Source organism: Neopsephotus bourkii, unplaced genomic scaffold, assembly GCF_033783945.1.
Source record: "Neopsephotus bourkii isolate Nb327-2 ecotype Australia unplaced genomic scaffold, CSIRO-AGI_Nbou_v1 NB_372, whole genome shotgun sequence".
Lineage (NCBI taxonomy): Eukaryota > Metazoa > Chordata > Aves > Psittaciformes > Psittacidae > Neopsephotus > Neopsephotus bourkii.
In genome coordinates this window covers 601,332-625,301 of record NW_026900878.1, presented here as the reverse complement: position 1 = coordinate 625,301, position 23,970 = coordinate 601,332, and the positions used below count along the sequence as shown (strand labels likewise).

General features: G+C 39.6%; 1 protein-coding gene across 2 annotated transcripts in view; it reads right to left on the bottom strand.

Annotated features, from left to right (window-relative positions):
* Positions 1–22,221, bottom strand: part of TUNAR (TCL1 upstream neural differentiation-associated RNA) — a 134,111-nt gene extending 111,890 nt beyond the window's left edge. For both annotated transcript variants that reach the window (XM_061348895.1, XM_061348900.1), the window contains exon 1: positions 22,133–22,221. The gene's annotated coding sequence lies outside the window, so the exon portion shown is untranslated. The remainder of the gene's footprint in view (positions 1–22,132) is intronic.
* Between the last annotated feature and the right edge of the window lie 1,749 nt (positions 22,222–23,970).

The window sequence follows — 23,970 nt, the reverse complement described above, 5'->3', positions numbered from 1 at the left end:
AGTGACAAAAACCCACAAAACAACAAAAACCAAAACAAACAAGTGTAAATCACTATGGCACATCTGCTGACACTCGTGTCTATCTTTTTTTTAAAGGACTGCATCTGTCAATAGCACAGAAAAGTATAAGAGCAACTTTAGCTTCACTGACCTCTCCTCATCCTTAATTAATGCTTCATATTTCCTCTGCTAGGGTTGTCAGGATGGGTTTGCTGGAGTTTAAGAATCTAAATGAATTATGTTCTCCTCCTGTATTGTTTTTAACCACTCCTTGCTCTCTTGTGAATGAAACCTGGAAACTTCTTTGAGTTGCACTCATATATAATAGATGAAGAAGCCATTTGAACTTCTATTATAATTGGTTTTGTAATTCCAAGCAGTAATAAGGCATTAATCATTCGATTCAAAGTTAGCACATATGCAGACCAAAACAAAGGCCCTATATATCTTACAGGCTTAGGGAATCAAAAAAATTTTGCATTTAGCCCAATGTTAGTAGGATCCCCCTCTGAACAAAACATTTATGATACTCACTCAGCAACCCAGATCACTGTTCATTCTCCCATACTTAAACACAAGCAGTCCAGGAGCCCTCAGGGAGCACAGTCACAAAATTACCAGTTGTGAGCCCAAGAACTTAGCCGTTTTTTAATCAACAAGGCATTGTTATCCAGAGGATCAGTCACTATTCTCCAGCAGGCTGGCCTTCTGCTCAAATGTACTGCTGATTACCATCCAAACCCCAACACCCTTGCGCAGAAACACCAACCCCAAGGGGAAGTTCCGGATACAGAGAAACCTACCTAGGCATAAGAAGCAGGGAGGATTAAAAGTCTTTCATCCAAATTTGGTGAAAGAACAAAAAAACAAAGCAAAACAAAACGCCAACAACCGGGGGGGGGGGGGGGGAGGTGGCGGGGGAAGCCAAAAAGCCAAAAAACAAACAAACAAAAATACAACCCAAATTATACAACAAACCCAAATTATAAGGAAATACGTAGGCAGGACATGTTTTGTCTGGAAGGGGAAAAGGGGGACAGAGGAGACTGAAGCTAACCCACACAGCATAGTGATGGATGACCAAAAAATATATTCTGATAAGTTTGACCCCATATCACTGTAACTCAGGATAGTTTCCATACAAAAATTGAACTCTTAAGTAGAAAACAGGGGAAAAAATTAATTGGCTTTTGTGAAAGTGACCATTTTCAGCAGACTGCAATTGTTTCTGGGATGTAAATCTATTACTCTCTCCAGATAACAGAAAAAAATTACTTGCAGAAAGAACCCTTTTAAACACCTATCTTTGTCAGGATAGGTCTCAAGAACAGTTTATTGCACTGACCCTCAATGGTGAGAGGACCTAATTATTTTCATCAGGAATCTGTAGAATAACAAATCAACTCCTCATTTAGCAAAAAGCTTTAGAAATTCAAGTGAGTATTAAAGAAAGAAACTAATTTATGTTTCATTCAGTCGCATGCAATGATATTGATAGGAAGATTATTCTGACTTTGGAGTTATTCTGAAAACAGCTTGCCTGGTTATAGCAGTTGTGCAAAAATACTCAGAGACTGACTTCCAACAGGGACAAGTTTGGCACATACAAGAATGGGTTGGAGCAAAGGCAGACTCCGCTTCAGTTCATCTCGTTGCTTACAAACAGAGAGATACATAAACTCGTATCTCAGCTGTTCCAATATTGAAGATAGACAAAGGAAGGTCTACTGGGTGCTTTGTTCAGCTGCTCTGGGAGACTATTGAGCTCAAAGACAACTGTGGAAGAATTGCACAAAAACTCTGGAGCACAGATCTCAAACAAGCTTTGTGAGGAATAAATTTCATTGCACAACTATAATGTGCAATGGGGTTTAACAAAAAGAAAACCCTTTGTTTCACCATTTACTTTAAGGATGCTGATGACATTTACTGTAGTGAGGTGTGGTACGTGTCCTTAACATTCCCTGCATGATCATGTAAGAAGGGGATTTTTCCTCCTTGCTTTGTTTTTTAAGCTTTATTAATAGAGGAGGGTAAAACCAAAAACAAAACAACACACAGACTATGTAGACAAACCACCATGAAAACACAGTCAGGGCTGCATCTCAAGGAGTATGACTGAATCACCCAGGTATACTGTGTCCCTGGAACAGTTGCCACTGCTGTTGCTACTGTGTGACCAAAGCACACTGTATTTCCTGTATTGTGGTCTTCTACCCCTCTTTCTATAATGCATTTCTTTGTAGCTCAGAACTTCAGACTATCTCAGAGGCAAAACTGTAAAACAGCTGCTACATATCAGTGTCCTTGAATTCCTTTGTTTACTTTTCCCAACTGTGTAGTAATTTTTCCTGCAGGAAACTCTATGCATTGAAGAGTCTTTGACAACACAGACCCACCATCTGGATTTAAGTTAACTCCTTCCCTGTATTCATCCACAGTTCTTCAGCTTTCACAAAGGTGTTATTGAGCCACTTCACTGCAGGAGAGGAGGGTTCATGCTTAAGCCAAAAAAAATGGTAGACTTGGGTAAATGTAGCAGAAGGAACAGCTTGCTTTTTTGCCACAGAAAACCTTGTGCTGTGAAGCTCCTAATTTTTGGTTTTCAGTCATAGGGAATCCCTAATGAGTGTCATGAAAGAACAAATCCATGAATGCAACAGAAAGTTTGTGTTGGGTTTTTTTTTGTGCTGGGTTTTTGTTTGTTCATTTTAAAAACATGCAAAAGCTGTTCCATTAAGATTTGTTTTTAAACAATATTTTACTAGATAGTTGTCTGATGCAAAAAGCATTGCATCAGCTGCAGATGCATCTTCTTTCCAGTACCAGCTTCTTGTGTAATTAAGGGCAAGTGGTGATGGAGTTAAGAGCATGAGAACTTTGAAAAACCTTAAGACACCACTGACATTGCCTACCAGTGGATTTAGTCAAAGGTGAGGAGTTCAGGGGGAACTAGTTTCTCCTTACCTTTCTACTAAGTGTTTCTGCTGCTTTGTATGTCCCGTTACAAGCCAATTAAAAGTAAGTCTTAGATAATTTTACAAAACTTACACAGATTACTCTTGGAAGTATTCCTTGACACGAGGAAGATACTAAAGCCATGCTTAATGTCAGATTCCCTTGCACTGCTGAATCCAGGCTTCAATATGGTTACACATTTAAAATGAAATTTAAATAAACATTAAACAAAATCCAAATCTCACAGAATTCACTTAGCTCATTAGCCCCATCTTCACGTTTATCTATCAGAAACTAGAGAATAGATACTACAGTGATGGAAAGAGGTTTTGAAGGTTTCATAGGCAATGCAATTTCTTCTAATACTTTTATGTATTTTTGTTTGGAAATTTGAGACAAATGATGTTGCACATACATCCTCCTGTATTGTAGCACTTGGTTTTGTTCCTTAAGCAGCATCAGAGGGCCCTGTATTATCATAATTCCTGGCTATCAACTAGATAGTTGCAGAAGTCCAGAATTTGTTGTGCACGGTTTGGCATTGCAGTCCATACTAGATCCATTTGTTTCTGATGAGGAGCACGTTTAGATCTAGAAGAAAAATGTTCTGTAATGGAAAGAAGAGCAACCTTTGCTTTCATTACTTGGTCCAACAGCTTTTCTGTACTGAAGGTAGAAATAAATCTTTGCAGCTGGAGGAGAATAAATTTGGCTGCAAAGAACAGCCCTAAAAGTAGCCAGAAAGAAAATAACACTCTGCAGCAGATCCAAACTAGGTTAAGAGATACAAAAAACCTAGAGGCAAGCCACAAGATAACAGTTTAATAAAGGATCATGTTTCAGTGTAGCTGGAAAGATTAAGAGTAAAGGCAAAATAAACCCCATCCCTTGATATGCCTCCAATCATGCATATAAACATGCTTTTAATTTGTAACACTATAGCATTTGAAATGCTTCATGAGTTGTGAAAGTTAACAAGAGCTATGTTGCTTTAGGCTGAATCTGTTTCAGTTTTGCTTAAATTACTGAGCCAAACACAATGTGTAGAGTTTTAACTCAATGCATCATTCATGCACTAACGTTTTCCCTGGTTAATGTTTTCTTACGTATGGACTCACTATCAGTGGGAAGTGATTAAACCATCCAATTATTTGTCTGCTACATTTAACTATTTCTCATTACCTTTCAGGAACTATGTGAACTCACTTCTGCATGCACACTTCTCCTGTGTGACTCAGCCAAAGGAGAGCAAATGCCACAAAACTGCTCTCTTCTTGTATGTACTTGCCAACTAATGTCTCAAAACCATTTAAGACTTTGGGAAGTATCACAATGCATTTGGGGTTTATTCAACAGAAGTAACAAGCTTTGCAACAGGATATCACACCATGTCAAGATTTCAGGGATATATGGTACAGTATCTTCATAGATCTATTGAAGTATTCGAGCCAACACACGTAAATCACACTGTTGTTCATTAATGCTTCTTCCACACAGCTTCAGAAATACATCAATTTAGGCTATAAGAAAAGCAAAGACAAAGCAACTAAAAATTGCTAGCGAAAAATGCCTATCAACGGGCAACTGATACGATGTTCAACTCATACAAAATGCAGGTAAAAGGAGCTATTCTTGGTTAGATACTCAGAGGAAAAGCCTGCCTGGAAACCCCAACAGGTCTAGAAGTAAATGCTAGTAAAGCAGTCTTAACTGATAGTTATAAACATAGTAACCCAACATTCTTCCAGAAAGCACAGAGCAAGCTGGGGACCATAAAACTGCAGTCCAGTGTCACTGCCAGAAAGCCCAGTGTACTGCTCCCATGTTATCATGCTTGTAACTCTGACTCCCTTGCTTATTTTAAACTATTGTCAGAATATTATTCTAACAACAGCATTGCTGTTAAGGCCACAGAGATTGAATTTGCTAGCAGTGACCAAAAAAATAGCCAAAAATATTAAGACAACATAAGGCCAGATTCTGATTGGAGCTATACTGTACACATACATTAACCCCAGTGACTTCAGAGTAACTACACAAGGTTGCTAAAATTAGCATCTTGCCCATAGCGCCAAGCAAATTAGGAACGCACAGACACAGATGAAAGTAGAGATAGGAGCTGAGAGCAGCAAGATACTGCCCCCATGAAGTCTTTGCTGTGTCGCTGACAAGCAAAAGGAATTTGGGAGAAAAAGCCATTCTACCCCAACCACTCCCAAGGAACCTGAGCAGGAGGGTGCCGGGGTGGAAGGTATCTTTTAACAAAAGAAAAGATCATAGTGGACAGCTCAGGAAGCCTTTTAAAAGGAGGGACAGTGAATCTGCCTGCCAGGCAGGTTTTTGCAAGATCTCGTCATTCTATTTATAACACCACATGCCATGTTACATTACATCACTCTACAGGAGACACACATGACGTACAATAAAACACATTAGAAATATTGAGTGTTCTCTCAAGAATAAATGCCCACACCTGACAATAGGTGCTAAAGGTAAGTTTTCCAGGAAGGATATGAAATTCCCAGGCAAAAATTTGTAACCTACAGAGTTTACTTTCACATTCTGCCAGCTCAGCACTCGAAAACTCACAGCATCTACCAGCACCTTTCTCTTTATGTATCCCCTTCTCCATCACCACTTTTTTATTTCTTCAGCATCTATTCTTGTCTTTTCCTCTGAGAACAAATTCAGCATAGTCTTTCCTATACTTAACTGTGTTTTATCTCTCTATCTACCCAGGAGTTCATTCATGCATCCTGCTTTATATCATTAAAGCAGAAAGTCACAAGTAACTCCAGCACACCTGGGGTGTCTCAAGTGTTTGACATGGAGCAATCCATGGGCTTCATTGCACCCAGAACTGGGACTGAACATAGATTTGGACAGCCTGATCTAGTTAGGCCTGTTTTCAGGAGACAGAGTGGATGATCTCTGGAGGTCACTTCCAGCCTGAATTATGATTCTATGATCCTCAATATGTTCCCTGATGATGTATGTACCATTTACCTGCTAAAGACACTAATACAACAGCCACATGTATCAGCTAAATTATTTATAGTATTTGCTTTAGTTTGATTTATTGGGGTTGGAGTTCTCTTAAAGTAGAATAAGCAACACTAGTAAAGGCTGACTTCTACAAGTATTTGCTCTTCACAGGAGTCTGGTGTTGCTAAAAATGAGAATGAGCCTGAGGGCTTATTTAAACTTCTGAAATCTGCAAATATTTACTGTAAAACAAGACCAGGAATTACATGGAGGCAGGGCAACAGCTGCATAAAATACATCCCAAAAGAAACTTTAGGAGCCCTGAACTGGTATAGAAGTGAGAAAAGACTGGAATCAACAACTGAAGGATAGATGTGACATCTCCTAGGGATTATCCACATATATACGTACAGACTTTGTAAGGAAAAAAAATGAAAAGCCAAAATCAAAGAAAATCATACACTTAAAATCATTTTGAAATCTTTAGGAGATTAAGCATGAAGATCCTTATTAAAACAAGTTTAGAATAAAGTACTGTATAAGTTTGTATTTGAAGACTACCTCATGGCAAATGTGCATAGCAGCACTGAAGAAAGATTTCATGGGATGATCACAGCTGTTATTCACCAAGTTCTGTAAGCTTGACATTATAGATTTGTTGGTATTTGTTTGCTATAGTATTTTTGAAGTTAACCCTATTTTCTGTAGCATGGCAGAGCTTGTCCTGGATCAGAGTCTCCATTTCACTTAAGAGCTGGAAAAAATGGAAGAAGTAGAAGTTTTTGCATTAATTTAGCAAATGGGATAAAGTTGCTAATACTGCAACATGAAGAAACTTTTCATAAGAAGAGAGAAAAGCAAGCCAGCACAAAGTTATGCAAAGAAAAACAAACAGGCAAATCAATTTTAGAGATAGTCCAGTAAAAGCAGCAGCAGGATTTCACTGGCACTTTCAGAACATGTGGTATTATCTGTATTTACTTTGGTGAGTCTAGTAGCCAACCATCAGACTCCGTTCTCAGTGCTTATTTAGTTAGCTGTCTGAGATAAGCAGCATTTAGTGTGCAGTGTTTGTTGATTCTAAGCATAAAAGGATATCATCTCTCCACTTCAGTTAATAGGATTATATTTGCTGGGCAATTTGCAGTGTGTCAAATGCCACACTGAAGTCTTTAATAAAGAAACTGTTTAGTCTCCAGATTTTGAGTCACAGTCACAGAGTTTTTGCCCAGAGCTTGTATTATGGGAATATAAACAAAACCTTCGGCTGCTGAGCAGAGCAAGTGAAAGTAGCTTTGTAATCAGTTTGGTTTAGATTTGAACTATCTTAATCTATACCTGCTTACATTATGTGTTGCCCAAAAAGGTATCCAAACAAAAAAAAATGGTGTCCCCACAATGACAGGATCATGACAGCTTTAATGAGGAAGTGCCCTGGCTCAGTGCCAGTTCCCTGAACCTTTCCATTGCATCAGGCCTCATACTTTGGGTTCACTGAAGTTGAAGAGCCCTAAGGAAGTTATGATCCACTGCCGAGTAAAGCATTAGATTACAGTAAAAATTCAGAAAAGTGTATTGAGTCAAGACTAATGCTCTATCTTCCTCCTGTTCTCAATATCTTACAAGTATTTTGGAAGAAGACATGGGAGATTCAGAGATACTCTGGAATAAAGGCTAATATTTGAACCTAAAGCCATACAGCCCTTATTGTTTGCGCAGCAAATGCTGCAGCAAGTCAGTGCTGTTTAAAGAAAATATTCAGGACTGCAAACTACTGCCTGTGTCTGCATCCACATCAGAACGCAGATGAGTAGAACACACTACCTCCTTCTGCCTCTCCCAGTACCAATTTCACCCAAAGCACACACTTACACACCACCAGATCGGATGGAAAGCACTGGCAGGTGAAAAAGCTGTTCCCAGCCAGACTTCTCATCCCTCCAGCTCCCTGTGCACTTTTCTCTGAAACGGTCCTGCAAACAGTGCTGAGCATCCCTGACCTGCTTCCTACAAGCTGACCCACTGTCACACTAACTCTCTGCTGAAATTTGTAACCATCTAATAAGACTGCTAGCAACACAAGGGCACTACTTCATGGCCCACAAAGCTAGGTTTCCTAGAGGACAGTGAAACACTGTTCACCCGTTAATGACTGGGGGCTTTCTTGGTTTCAGTGTTCAAGGAAAAGGGAAGTGTTCAGCAAAATACACCACAGCTCCCTGTCAGATACATTTTTTTGCATTTAAAACAAAAAAAATGTTAAGTAGGAATGTTCCTCTTTAAATCTCTTCACTATCAACAAGAACTTACTTGCAGCAGGATGCCCTACAAATTCACATAGGTTTTTCTGTTTACATCCCTCTTATTCAGCCACATCTGATCCTTCCCTGGGACTTGTATGGGGGTAAATCAAAAACTGGGTTGCTTCTAAAACTCTGGGTGGAGCCTCTATCTAGAAACCCCACTTCCAAAAGAAGAAAAAGAAGAAAAAGGAAGACAAAGAAAACATACCACCAGCAGTGTAAACAGAATAGCACACAATACTTGCTTTCCAAACTATAATATGAATTTCATGACTACTAGGTCCACCAGTTTCATCTTACCTCTCCTACAGTAACTGAACTCATGTTGCCATGTCTGGTAGGGTGGCAATTCTCAAACACAATTGCCATCAGCCTGGTAACAGGACCCTCTTTTCCCCTAGGGGTCATTCCTGGTTCATAAGAAGCCTCTGCTCTGGCTCACTGCAAGAAGTCGTAGCACCACAAATAGTACAGCTCTCCTGCATGAAAGAAATTCCTGGACAGCCTGCACAAGATTTTTGCAGCAAGCATCCTATCCCATTTTCTTTTAGGGTATAACTTTCTCATCCCGATAGAGGTCACTACTGCTGTACGTTAAAACAACAATTTGTCTCACACATAGGTGACTTCAGCTGGTCTAGGCTTCACCTATCCACAGCTGCTTACACTATAACTCTCTCTTTAGCCAGGCTGAATTTCTTCTCATTCACGATAAAACAACATACCTAAAATGCACGTTTCCAGCTTGCCATACCCTCTGTCTCCTGGGGGCACCCAACAATGGGAATTTTGTGTTTGCTTTTAGCCTGAACCATCAGGTCTGAATACAGCTCTGAGATCTTGTACAGGTTGCTTTCATACCCTTCCTCCACATACACAGACTGCAAAGTAAGAAAGCATACATCATGTCTTTCCAAAGGGGGAAAAGAAGTAACAAACCCAGCCTTTGCAGTGGCGTTCACCAGCACAATTCACCTACCCAGTTCATCAGAGTAAAGAGCTGAAAGGTGTCTTATGCAAGGGCTATTGAGAAGCATTCTCCTTGTAGAGAAGCTTAGTGCAACCTCCTGCTTCATGCTCACATCCAGATATGACAAGAGATTAAGAAAACTGTCATTGCCAAGTTTAGCAGTTTTGCCTGAGCTCTGTCCCCAGGAACGAGGAATGACATTAAAGTCTGCCAACTTGAGGGGGAACAAAAGTTCACAAGATGTTTGAACAACTGTAAGCCTTCTTCCCATTGCCATGTGTGTTTTAACAGAGGTTATCAGCATAAATCTTTGAATGATTATTTAGTTTGATGGAAGTCCAGTTTGCTACTGTTTATATTTAAAGGTTTGCATTTCTATTAAACAGCTTTAAGTGTCATTGAGTCAGGAATACACAGAAAGTGAAAGCATCAGCACAGCCTTAACCTACATCCACAGGGTCCTAAAACAGATTAAAAACTTGCTTTCCTTCACATTGTTCTTGCACAACAGAATCTGCATAACTGCGTGCCATTGGCCACAAATTAAATTATAAAATATGTGAGCTCCTCTGGTATTTTTAGTTATTACAATTGCCATGGAAATTTTAATAGCAATAATTGTTTTAGGGAAAATGTTGAAGCAAATAGGATTCAATTTTATTTTTTCTTTATTACATCCATGGCTGGAGAAAGTATACACTAGTTTTATACATCTTTGCCAGTCAGTGACAAGGTAAGAGAACACACTGAGCTGCTGGAAGGTTTTTCCTCTGACCAAATCCAGCTACATCTTTGTGAGAGGCAGTATGCTTTTCCCAGCATCTCCTACACCTACGCATGTAATTTAATACTGAGTCTCCCTTTTAAGGCAGTTCGTCTTCAATACCCTCCTAACAATTGACTTCATCTCACGTGTGGTACAACCAGCAGAGAGCAAGGACGTTCTGTAGGAACACCATCCTACAAGGACACAAGCTGATGGAGTTTCCCCAGCAGCTGCAGTGATGTCTGTTGCCTCCGGTCAGGGAGACATGGCCACAGGCATAAAGCTAGTGAGCTGTGTGGAGCAGTGACTAATAGCAAGCTGAAATCAAGCTAGAGAATATTTCGCATGACTAAGTACTACTTCAACAGGAAAATAAACCTTTATCCAGAACCACCCAAAACCACTTGTTGGTATAACATGGCTTCCATCACAGAACAGGATTAATCTGCAATATGAAGTGGGAAAGGAATCCTGTCCCCATTTTTGGAGCCAGTCAAGCTACATGGCAAGGTTCTATTTGCCAATGAAGCTGCAAGCAGTTACCACCTGCCACATGTGCAAAATTAAAGATACATAAAGCTTGATCTTTTTAATTGAAGCTGATATTTTTAACCTCTTGCAAGTGTGAAGTAAAAAGCATGCATGCATTTGATTGACTGATGGCAACCTAAGGAAGCAGGAGTTCAGCTGGACATCTGAACCAGCGTTCAGGGAGCAGAACTAAATGGGGAGAGATCATGGGTCACAGAGAAAACCCACAGGCAAGGAGAGAACCCAGCATACATTTCTCACATCTTCAGTCATTATTCTAACAACAAGGTCTCATCTTCAGATTTGAAGGCACCTTTTAAATAATTACGACACTGACAGTTTTTATTATGTTGTTTATTACTCTGAGGGGTTTACGTTGCACATTTTACTGAATCAGTGTTCCTGATATTATTCTTCTGGACAGCAACTGATGTTTTCATAACCAACAATAACTCTCAAGGTCTCTGAAAAGCCCGAGCATTTACTGATACATAAAGTTATGGTTGCAAAGTACATTTTAGTCTTTCATGATCCAAATAGTGCATAAGCTTTTTCTTACTTGTCAAAATACAGCACAATACAAACATCATATGAATTTGAAGAATACCGGGAATGAAGACCTTTTCATTACTTTTATGTCATTGAATTTTGGCGGGTTTTTTTTAGGTTTAATCCTCCCGTAAGCATAAGCAGTGTATGTTTGCTCCCTACTATATTTTAGGACTTGGAACAGTCCAGCTCTACTCAAATCTCCTTTCTTAAATTATCAGCACTTTGAGGAAAAGAAGTTCATAGGCAAGGGTAAACAAATCTCCTGGATCATTTTCTGTCCCAAAACACTGAAATGAATGTAGATAGAGAAAGTATTCAGTGTTGCACACTAAACCACACAGAGCAGAGTCAGAAACTCAGATCCCCCATACTAAAATCATGGGCTCTTATGTACAGGGATAGAAGTGACAATGATAAGCAATTTGACTTGGCTATGTAAAACGTAACTTGTATATGTATAGGCAAAAACTCACCACCCACCAAACCTACTTGAGCATTTTCACTGTTCCACCTCTTTCTCCTTTAAGCTTTAACTCAGTCCCCTGGATATTCAGCCCAATGATCTACCATAGCAGAAATCCCAACTTGCCCAAGTGGTAAGCAGACATTTAGTAGAGGATGTGCAAGGCATTTTCAGAAATACTTACAACCACCCTGAGCATATTTTTATTATTAAAATCACTACATAACCTCATAATGACAGTCTTCTCTCTGCTATTTTTAGACCTGGAGCTCTTCAGGTGGGAATAGAAGTTACATAAGGGCTGGCAAAAGGGGTTTTCTGTCTTAATTTAAATTGCAATGTAGATTTCTTTGCAAATGCCAAGATTACACCTGACCTGTCAAACTGCATTTTCCCACCTGTTACAATCCAGGCTACAATTTCTGCAGGTGACAATACATCAGAGGAACAGTCAAAAGCCACATGGTGCTCTGTTCCAAGCACACACATTGTTCCAAGTTTTAACATTGACCCTATTTTAACAAAAGACAGAAAAATGATAACTGGACTTAAGCCATAGCTTCAGCATGAGATGGGTTTATTCTACTGGCCTGATATAGTATGTGTTTGCTATGTCCTACCTGTAAGCCAGGAGGAGAGATGTCATGATCAACATTTCTTGTGGTCACTGTGGTTTCTTCTGAGAGGAGACTTGGGTATGTAGGGAGGGAAGGAACTCCCTCATGATCCTGGCCCTGGGGCTTAGGAAGGAGGGTAGTCCTGCCCAAATACCAAGCCAAACCCCATGTTGACTTTATGTGGGCTGATCAAACACAGGACAACCTGATCTACCATGGCACTGAAACAAGTCCTGTTCGGAGTGACAGTCCAGTCACTCATTAATGAAACAGTTGTTCTGCCATGAGATTACACAGAGGTGTTCAACCCAAACAAGCTCCAGCTAGATCTTGCTTTTAAAAAGCTTACAAAGACTTCAGTAGCACTGTGGTTATGACTGCTAATATTTTCTTCCACAATCAGCTCTTAAATTTGTGAAATAAAGATCCCTGAGAAGAAAAAAAAAATAAAAAAATTGAAAAAAGCCTTGAAGAGTTCCATGAGGAAAACTTAAAGAGAGATTCACACCCCAGAAAGATCCTGCATCAGAGAATTACCTGCCAGGTGAGTAATTACTACACTGTGCTCAGAAATTAAAGGTTAGATATGACTATAGGGCTGTGCTCAAGAAGTTCAGATGGAAAACAAATGCTGACAGTAAAGAGCTATAACTCAGATGAGATGGTTTCAGATGGGCCATCTGTCCAGCAGAGGAACAGATGTGGCAACTGTGAAACCTGAAGACACCTCATTTTAGCACATTACAACTGAGACTATAACTTAATTTCCAGCCCTCCTTGAGAAAGCTTGCCCAAACACACAGAGCCCAGGCAACAGCTACTCTGGTTCAGTGCTGACATAAGGCAGCTCTGGTTTTGGCTGCCTGCACTCTCTCAGCAGTGTGGGAACTTGCAAGGTAAAGGTAGCAGGGGCAATCTGTCAGGGTCTCTGCGTGCTGTCACCACGGTACTTCCATACAGATTTGAGCTGAAGCAGGGCTGCGGGCACCAGCACTGCACTGCTGGAGAAAGCATCTGCCACAGGTGCTAGGAGGATGATAAGCATTTCTATAGGCAGAGGCTGTTTCACCCTTGCTAGCTGAACTCAGTGACTACAGGTAGCCACCAGTGCTTTGGTTCACACCTAACATTTTCGTTCTCTCACTTCTTTCACCTCCCCATCCCTTTTCATGCTACAGAGCAGCCAACAAGGAGGTTAGAAGGAAAACATTCAGCAACCTCAAGGCCATGACTTGTACAGAATTCACTATTATTTATATTGTGAAGGCATTAAAACATAGTTAGCTGAATTCTTACAGCATATATGCTCTGCTACACTGGAAGATTCCTTAACAGACACATTCACGATCTTCAGTAATATAGTATGGATTTCTCCCCCTTCCCTCTCAAATTTTCTTCCAGCTCTGATGCCTGGCAATCAAACTTAAACACATTGTATAGCATGCACTTAAATTTTATCTCTTTGTTGGGTTGTTTTTTGTCCATGCCTTTGGGGGTGCTGTTTTGTTTAACTGGAAGAGAAAATGTTGTTTCGCTCCTTTTCTTGGCAAGCTGGAGTATGAGCTGGGGGTGCAGGGCAGAAAGGAATGAAGAAATTAGAGCCCAAGGTTTTCTGCTGTGGGGTCACACAATAAACAATAAAGTGGTACACACATACACAAAACATTTAAAAAGAGCTTCTAGAAATGAAATAATACTGTTCCCAAATATTGAATCTTAAAGAAGATGGAGTTAAATTCCTTTTCCTTCAGCACTGAGAACCAGCTTTTACCGGCAGCAAGAGGTTGTTTCTAACACCATTTGTTTCCCATGTTTAATGAATACATTGGATCTCTGCTCCAGCCCTTACTGTAGTTAAGCTTTTTAAGAAGACAGGTTAGCGTGCATTTTTATAACTGCCACTCCTATGTCCTCTCACACTGGAAACAGGGTATGGAAAAGCTGTTTCTTCTGGGATGTGGGGCAGGCTGTAACTGATAGCTCCAGAAGCCAATTCTCATTCACAGAGGATATTACTATTCACAATCAACCTTAGGAGCCATAATATATACTTCACTCTTTATTGATAACCACATATTCATTATTATTGGAATAATAACCACAATTATTATTATTATTATTATTGTAACTACCAAGATACTAACTCAATTTCTGTTTTCCTGCAAGCTGATAATTTAGTTTTTACCTTGCAGATTAACTTTAACCAGTGGAGAAAGTGAATCTTAAATATCCTTGTGTAATTGTGTGATGAAATTCCCAGTTGTTCTTAGTTGTTGTTTCCTTTGCCTTCACTGTTCTTTCTTTACAAGTTTTAATCTCCTTGGATGCTCTTCATATTTTATTTTTTTCAACTCCAAGCATTTCTACTCCTCCATCAATTTTTATTATAGGTAGGTTTTACACTTTTTTATGTCCAATTCAAATGCATAATGCATTAGCTTGGTTGAAAACTTCTGCAAGTTCTCCAAGACTGAACAATGTTTAAAATAAACTGTTTTCCCACACTAGTCAGCCCAGCAAATTTAATGCCTCAAGCACTGCAATAACATGGTTTTAAATAGACTGCTGAAATATTAATCTTAGCATTCATTATTCTTTCACTCTGCCTCTATTATTAGACATTTCTTCTCATGCCATCCAATGTCTTCTCTGTCTGTGTTTCAATATCCATAGCATTACATGTTGGGAGAGCTCTGTGTTTTAAGACTCACTGTGTTCCAGAGGAGCACATTTGTTATTTTTCACATGGATCCAGTTTCATTTGAAACTTTTGAACCTGTCTTTTAAAAATCTCTTATTCAAGTTTAAAAGTTCTATTTATATTAGACCTTGTGACACTGTAGGTACCGTTGGTGACCAATCTGTAGTGTTATCTTTTTTCCTTGGGCTTGTTGTTCCTCTGGTTGTCCTGCCAAGTCACAAAAAAAGTAAATGAGCCCCTGAGCAATTCCCCTGCTGCACTCAATGCATCAAAATGAAGTGAAGGACACTAAAATGGGATAGCAAGCATAAGCAGTAATATTGAACCACTGGCATCAGAAATTAAGAAAGATACTATTTAAAGAGGAACTTTGTTCAGGCAATCTTTTGTAAAAGTTTCATATTATATCCCCAAATGGATTAGCATTTAGACTGAGTTTAAATTGATTATTTATGATATGCAGTTATTTAATACATAGATATTGTTAAGTTTGTAGAATAGAAACATTTTTCTATGTTTTTGTATCACCTACCTGATTTAGTCACAGGGTTATAAATTGCCCATGAATATGTTAAGACTAGAAATGAGAATTCTTCAAACCATCCAAGGAGACAGGTTCTGGAACATATTCACAACTGGGGAAGAGTGAAGAAAAAAATTCAGTAGCTAACTTAAGGCATAGACATTTTTGCAAGAGGAAAATGGCAGTTGCCTCCTGCAGCAGGGCCTCAGGCTTGGCAAGCAGAAAAGCTCTCCTGCTCCTGGTGGTCCTGTCCCTACTCCTAGCAAGATCACACTTGGTGCAGCAGAAGCAGAAACTGCAACACAGCATCCCTTTGGAGACACTACATTACTATCACCCTGCATACCTATTACAGACTTAAGGAGTTCCTAGTATCTTCCTCAAAAAGAATGTTCCACACCTTATCCATTCTTTCAGGAAATTCATCTTTTGCTTTTTAAAACTACACCACACACACACACACACACACAATGCCCCAAACCCACCAACCACAAACAACCAAAACTAGGTTAGAAAAAGCAGATTGTAGGCATAGGGGAGGTTTAGGCTTCACACTGCTATTAACAAGGATAGACTTAATTGATATATGATGCTCTCAAGTGTCCTTTGGCTTAAGCTGAGCTTCCCAGAATTCATCCAGCACAAGCCCTATGTCGTGCTTCAGGCAAAAGATGCCTGGGTGTAGGCACAGCATGGCGATTCTAGTCTTCTCTGAAAGACTGAATTTCAACCAAGCTTGGTGTGATCAAGACCTGAACTTGACCTTCAAATTTGATCCCTAGAACAAATAAGAGATTCATGATCACTGCTTCGCTATCTCAACAGATGTTCCTCCCTTTAAGGAATAGGCTGTTCGATGATCTCTAGTTGAGAAAACAAAAAAACCCAAAACAAAACAAACAAACAACAAAAAAAAAAAACAAACCGCAAAACAAAACAGAAAGCCCCACACAAAAACAACAAAAAAGCCTAAAGAAAAACAAAAACAAACAAACAAAAAAAAAACAAAAGAAAACCAAAATGAAACAAAAAAACCCAAACAACAAAACCACCAACCACTATTTTTAGTTACTAAAAGCGATCCTTAAGATTCCACCATCCCTTGGTGAGATGCATGAAAATATTTCCTCCTTTTCTTGGGGTTTTATGACCTACACAGGAGGAAGAAAATTGTAAGATTAATGCAGTAAAGTATTACTTTTTCCTGAATTGCTTACACCCCATACTGCAGTCAGATACCTGAAAACAGAAAATAAAGACACCAATCTATTGGCAAAAGTATTTTCTACCAAATTCAGCCACCCACCTTCTGGCATGGCAGGACCGTGAAGGAGCAATGAAGGAATCAGCCAAAGACATTTTCTTTGACTCTTTTCTAAAGAAAATCGAATAAAATGGCTGCACTGGATTATTTTGGTCAAAGTTATTGACATCCATATTTTCCCCAAAGTAATTTTATTACCTTTGCATACAGGTTTTATAATAACCAGCAGGCACCAGGAAAGATCCATGTCTAAAAAAATTCAGTTCACATCGGGCAGCCTGATAGAAAACGTAAGGGCTCTTTATATCATTTATAGAGGTGGCTAAGGGGAGGCAGGAAAAAAGAATACAGACTTAAAAAAAATTGAAGATAGAAAGGTACACTTAAAATTTCTAGCCACAAGCAGTCCACCTCAGTTTTACTTTCAGTCCACAATTATCTAAGACCTCATCTCATTTATATGATAATAACTTGTCTCATGTCAACTCAACAAGCAGAGATAGCATCTACACAGCCCCAGCTCCTTGAACGCTGTGGCTGGCTGAAGCCTCCCTGTGTGGGTGGATGGAGCTGGCTCAGAGCACCAATTAGACTTGCCAATGAGCCAGGCCTAGCAGGAGCACAACAAAGGCAGGGAATGTCTTCTATGAATTTAACTTAACTCTTTGCAGTTTTGCACACACTGGGCATGAAAACATTTTGAGAGAGATTTGTTAACCCAGGGAAGAGGGTACTTACTGCAGCAGTTTGGAAAGAATTCAATAAAGACCTCAATAAGGAGCAGAAAAATGTCATGGCAAGGTTCAGAAATTATTCCAGGATGATTACTAACAGCTGCAAAGCCACCTTTTCTCTAAAATTCTAATTAAATACAGATAAAGTGAGAAAAGAGTCCAAAACAAATCTGGACTTTAATGAGAGATAAAGGCTTTGGTCTTCTTCAGTTTCAGATGTAATTACTAAGGGATGTCTTATTCCCTTACCCAAGCAGAGGAGGTACACTGACCTCTGGGTTCCAACCAACCCTACAGCTCTCAGATGTATTAAAAAATAAAATAAATAAAATTTTGAAGTAAACTAAATAGCAAACGTCAAGACAGAACAAAGATCTGGAATGCAAGTCTGTGTACAGATAACAAACCTCACATCACTCTCATTATTGGAAGTTTGGCTACTCTAATATGCCCTTTCTCAAAGAAATTAACTGTGGTTTTGCCCATAACCCATTATCCATACTGAAGCACAAAAGAACATTTCAACAAGTAATTTCCCACCACGGTGAGATGCAGAGATTATATGTACCAAAACTCCAATCGCTGCACAGTGGGTTGTGTTTTATTGACTTTAGTCGTCAAGTAGATACTTCCAGCACACCCAGAACACGTAAGGTTCAGTTTAAGTTAGGGGTGTCAATCAAAACATATCTTCACTGAAAACCCAGCAGGACATGGCTTGCAGACTATGCTTTATAAAAAGGTCCTGTGCCTCCCACTGCAGGGGTAAGTGTGAGTGTATTGTAACACATTGTAATGCTTTTTTCCCTTCCAGAAGAGACAGGTGTATTTCCGGAGGATCAGGTCTGTGGTCACCCCTCATCCCCTGGCAGAGTATAGGAAGGGGCAGCCTGATCAGACCATTCTGCTGATGGAGCACTGCAAGTCAAGTGTTTCAAGGACACTGATTGAAAATGCTTTCAGTTCAGAAGATTAAGGTTTATATGGGATTTGCTTATCATATTTAAACATAACACAGCAATTTGTATCAAAATACTATCATATACATAGTCTTGCTGATGTGAAAGAAAGGATTTAACAGCAATATTTTTGACGATGGTGTTATTCTTCACACAATGTTACACGTGAATGTCTTAATCCCTACTACATCATGGTAAGCCCTGAGTCCTAGAGTTCAGAAGAAAACTCTCTCTTGCCACTTCTGGTTTCTGACCATCAGCAAGGTTTTGGTTTGCCTCCATCTTTAAAGCCATCTCTGTAGCCACATGTGCTTCAGGTGCACATTAAGAATGTCAAATTAAGGATAGCAGTTCAGAAAAGCTCTGAAGGGGATCTAGTAATCTTCCCTGTAAGCGCAGCTTTCCTTACCATCCCAGCAACAACAAATACCGTCTATTTCCACCCTAGCACAATCATAATACTCCCAGCCTCAGTCATACCACAGGCTATAGGGAAGTGCTATATCATAGACTGCTGTACTGGGACAGGGGGAAGTCAGTGTCAGGGCAGAGGGGATGGAAATACCTCTCTGAAGTAGGTATATAAAGATGCTAGCCATCAAAAGACAAGTCAGCTTTGGCCAATATGAAGTAGCCTTGGGAGAAATACTTGAAGAGCAGACAAAATAAGAAATTGTTTTCCCTTAGCTGGTAGAAGCAGAGCTGATTTTATAGGCACAGATCAGAAGGTTCAGCTTTTAAGCCTGAAAAAGAGGATTCAGTCTCCTTCTAGCTCAGGAGCCAGCGAGATTTTTGATAATGAGCATCTGCAATCCAGTCCATCTTTTTTTAAAAAGTAAAAATAAAACATAAGCAGGCATAAAACTGCTTATCAGCTGAGAACAACAGCATCAACAATGAATTCTGAGTATTAATAAATTCTGCCTCCAGAGTTTTCCCAGAAGGCTTAATAAATGTTTCATTGTGTTTCATTCTGAAGAGCTATCCAAAAGAAGACTGAAAATCTTGAGAAAAGATGAAGGAACTGTTTAAAGTGCAAGGTTTTGAAAAGCTGATAGCTATGAGAAAGAATTAGTGTAATTTAGCTCTGACTGCATCAAGCGTGGAATAGCTATGAGAGAGATTTAATGAGCTGGACATCCAATGTAGTGCTGTTAAATGCTTCTCAAACATACTAGGGTAATATTCCAAAAAACACTGCAACCACCACACCACAGTCTTCAGCAGAAAGAGTATTACCTCAGCGGAATTTTACACACACACACATACCCAACATGGGTAGATTAGAACACAAAATATCACACAGACAATGTCCACGTAAGAGAATCTTGTATCATAGAAAATGTCTCGCTTCTAATTCCTCAAGCACAAAATGAAAGGCCAGGAGCTCAGAGCAGAATAAAAAAAATGAGACAGCAGCTTACAGTCTGGGAAGTTAAAAAAAAAGTGAGGGTAAATAATAAACCTCATTTGAAGTTGTAATGAAAAGCTCAGTCTCTTAACTGCTCTAAATGAGTATGTTCACACACACTAGTAAACACTTTAAATATGTATTCAAAGTCCTGCTGGAGTCTAATGCTCCTCTGATGATCGGAGCCGATTCTCCTCCTCAGTAAATAGTTCAGTAGCAATTTCTTGCCCTGGAAAAGAGATGAACAGTGGCCAAGGCTTTAGGTAGTTGCTCTTTCCTCAGAGATTTTGGCCTCAATTTTTACTTTGTTGGGAGAGGTTTCTGCAAAACAGGAAGTGACATAAATAAAGTTTAAGTGTTTGTATTCAGAACTGTGGTTTAGAATCAGCATTTTCTGACCTCTATTCTGTTGTTGGAAAAAGAAATTGCTGATTGCATGAAAAGAAAACCCAGCAAGATAATTTATTCAGGCTATTGCCACAGGAGAATAATTTTCTTATTCAAGGGCAAAATACTGTTTTGTTCTAGCTGTGGCCAGAGAGGTTCCTCCTGTGATACAGTGTGCTGGTATCAGATACCTGGGAGTGCAGATACCCGGAAATCTTATCTAAAGTAGAGGTGCTCTTTGTGTATTTAATGTTAGCACAAAGATGTATCTAGGTACCGAACAGCAACCTGATTAGGAGTGAGACTAATAGTAATAAAGCACTCCAAAAAGAAGAGGCAACTCAAGCTTCCTCCCCGCTAAAAGCAGCCATTTTTAAACCAGAGACTTTAGAACAGGGTAAAATTGCTCCCAGATTAATTCCATTAACTCTGATGGGTCAGAACATAATTTGTCCTAACAGACCATTAGACCTGATCAAAACCCCATAGGAACCTTTTGGATCAGACCCTAGTAAGGAACATATTGGACAAGCACACATACACACAAGAGGTATTTGCTCTTTATAGAAAAAATAAATTAAAAAAATAAAAAATCAGGAACTTGAGCCAAATGTTCTCAATATTGCTTTTGTCAGATGACTGTATAGATCAAGGTTGTCTCAAACACCACTTATATTCTGTAGTGTGAGTCAGAGACAGGAAACTGAGCTTGTGTCAGGCACCATTTGCATTTGACCATGGGAGGCCTTGAGCATAAACAAAGCGAGTAACAAGGATGCTGGTTATCCAAATTACGAAGATAGGATTGTTCTGACCCCTCTGTTCAAAGCTGATAAGCCTCCACAGGAATATGAGAGGATGACTCAAGGATGAGCTGACTCAGAGGATGGAGTCAAATGGCGGACACCATGAAATGAAGGACAACCACCACCTGGAGGACCCTCGAGTGAATCCTAGCTTTGGAACTGCCAAAGTGCTCACTAAGGTATGCCCATCATTATCATAGTAATGCCTCTCTACGCTTCATATTAAAAATATGGATAACACCCCAAAATAACAAGAACATAAAAGTGCAGGGCTCAGGTCAGAGGGAGAGTTCCCACCATCGGCAATACCCTGGGTGAAGAGGACCAACAAGACATACTTCTTCTCTATCCCTTTCTCTCCCTCTCCCTTTCTTACTCTCTCTCTTCTCTCCTCTCCTTTTCCTTGAATATTGACTAGATCTAAGAAAAACATGTGGCACGGGACTTGCTGGTCTAGTCAGAATAAACATTGTTGAGATATATCTAACCACATGCTTTCTGTTTTGCATTAATAAACCATAAAACTGGCTAGCTGGTGTCGTTTCACCTTCGTTCAGTACAAGGGTATCACAAACTGGGTCCTTGCTCTCAAAGGGAGGGAGGTTGTCCTAAATGAGTTCTTTCAGGTCACAACACAAGGAGAGGCAGCACTAAGTCCAAAGCAAGTCACAAAACAGAAACCTCTTTGAGTGCACCTGAGCCTTCCTCTCCAGGCAGGAAAATGTCAACTCAACAAACTTCTCTGAAAAACTGAGCTACTCACAGGCATTTGCAAACTACTGGGACATGATACTGCAAAGTACTAAAACCACCCTGAGAGACACACTGCTGAGATATATTCACACAGACCAAGAGAGAATTGCTCTAACAGAAACAAGATAGACAGGGGCATGTTAAAAGACAGATAAGTTTCAGCAGTTTGGAACTACACTTTATATCTTCCCCCCAAAAAGACTTTGTGCACCCCTAAAGTTAGGAGGAAACCAAAGACTTAGGAGGAAGCAAAAGACAAGATATCCCAGAGCCACACATTATATTTTTTTCAAGCTTAAGTGTATTTGGCCCCACCTTGTTTTGAGCCAACTTCAGGAGAAAACTTACTTATAGACAACATTTTTCACAAATAACTCAAAAGAAGCAAACAAAAAAATGTAACTTTGTATTATTTCACAAAGAATCTACCTCTTAAGTCGGGAAAACACCTCTTTTGTTCACAGCTTTCTCCACAGGTAGTTTCTTAGCTGCACACCAAACCCTTATTGCTGACTCCCTTTTGATTTTGATCTTGGCACTAGAAACAAGGAAACCAACAAAATGCTTCAATCTGGAGGCATAATACTTAAGACCAAAGTTTAAAACAGACCTGTTCAAGAACTGTAAGGGAAAGGGAAAAAAAAGAAATAGGACCCTGAAAAAAAAGTAAATAAAAGGCAGCAGTCATCTCAGAGCATCTTCTAATGAAACACCTTTGCGCGAGGGAGACTGCACACACTCACAGCTGCTGCATTTTGTAGCTAGAGGCTATCATCAGTTAAATCCCAGATATATCAGGCATATCCAAACCCCACATTTGGCAGCTTCTGTCCCTAACATTTTTATTCCACCTCCACTTCATATCAACAGCAAGGTGGACCATACCCATCTTTCAGGGACTAAAGAAAATTCTATTGGTTCCAGTAAGAACTACTATATGTTGCCTCATTAACTGCATTTACCTGTATCACCTGTGGTTTCCCCTGAGGTATGTAGCTAAGGTAATTCAGTATAGCCTTAAGCCCTGAAGAGGGGTAGCACTTTACACTGGCTGAACCTTCAGCTTGGCTCCTCTTTGGCAGCAGCAACCTCTTTTCATGCATTTACACCTGCAACTGCCAGGATGCCATGGAGGGGTGCTCCTGCCAGCCACATTACCCCAGGATGGGTTAGTTCTGACTGTACCAGGTGCTTCTCTTGTAGCCAGCAGCTGTGAGAGAGCAGAACATGGATGGGTGAAGAGGGGCAGAGGGGGTGGAGATCCAGAGGAGAGTAACTATATTGCCATATTGTTTGATTTTGTATTTTACTCAGACAGGCTTTCCCCCAGGAAATGCTGACCTTTCAGCTAGACCTTCCCTTGTGTATTGAGGGGTAGAGGACAGAGTGATAGACATGGTCTTGGGATACTACAAGTACATGTCCCTATCTGGTGTATTTTTATGAGTGAACAGGCTCAGAAAGATTCTTGTATTTTTGAGGGGGACAAGCATTTCTGAAAATTTTCTTGCTGGAACTTCATACACAGAACACTAGAGAAATCCCATCTGGATACTGCGTGCAAGAACTCACATTGAAACAGACACATTCAGGGGCTTATGGAGGTGATCAGAGTATCGTTTCATGACAGAAGGCTAGAAGAGTTGTCTTGCACGGTAAAGCAGATTGAAAGAATTGGAGTCTGTAAGGTATCCAAGAGCTACATACCAGAAGAGGAAAAGAACTATTTAATTTAAAAGTAATATTGACATAAAGGTACTGGATGCAAACTTACCACAGACATGCATCCTGGGAACAAGAAAGATTCTAATTATTCAAAGGATTAAGTCTGGGAACCCTCTTCCCAAAAGTCATTGTTTTAAAAAGGGAAATGAGGCACAGAAAATTAAGCCTGCTATTGAAGATCATATATAAAGTTCTTATCAGAAATGGGAACCAGATACCAGAGACTTAAATCCCAGGCCAGGTCCTTTAAAACAAAAACTATATTCTTATCAGAGAGAGTCAAATATGCTGAAAAGATGGTTTTGTGAGCCAAATTTTGCAATCCAATATAGGTGAAGTCAGAAAAGGAAAGTAATATAAGGAAACAGATTAGATTTTTATAATCTTAATAAACTCGATTAAAAAAAAAATTAGCATAGACCAGCACTACGAATCTTTGGAGTGATTAAAAAAATATTTTCAGTCAAAGTAGAGATTTGCATTTCTGACACAGAGCATTACCTCAGGATGCTGCTGAATTAATCAAGATGTTTATGGGCAGTCTTTTCCTTCTTTTGCATAG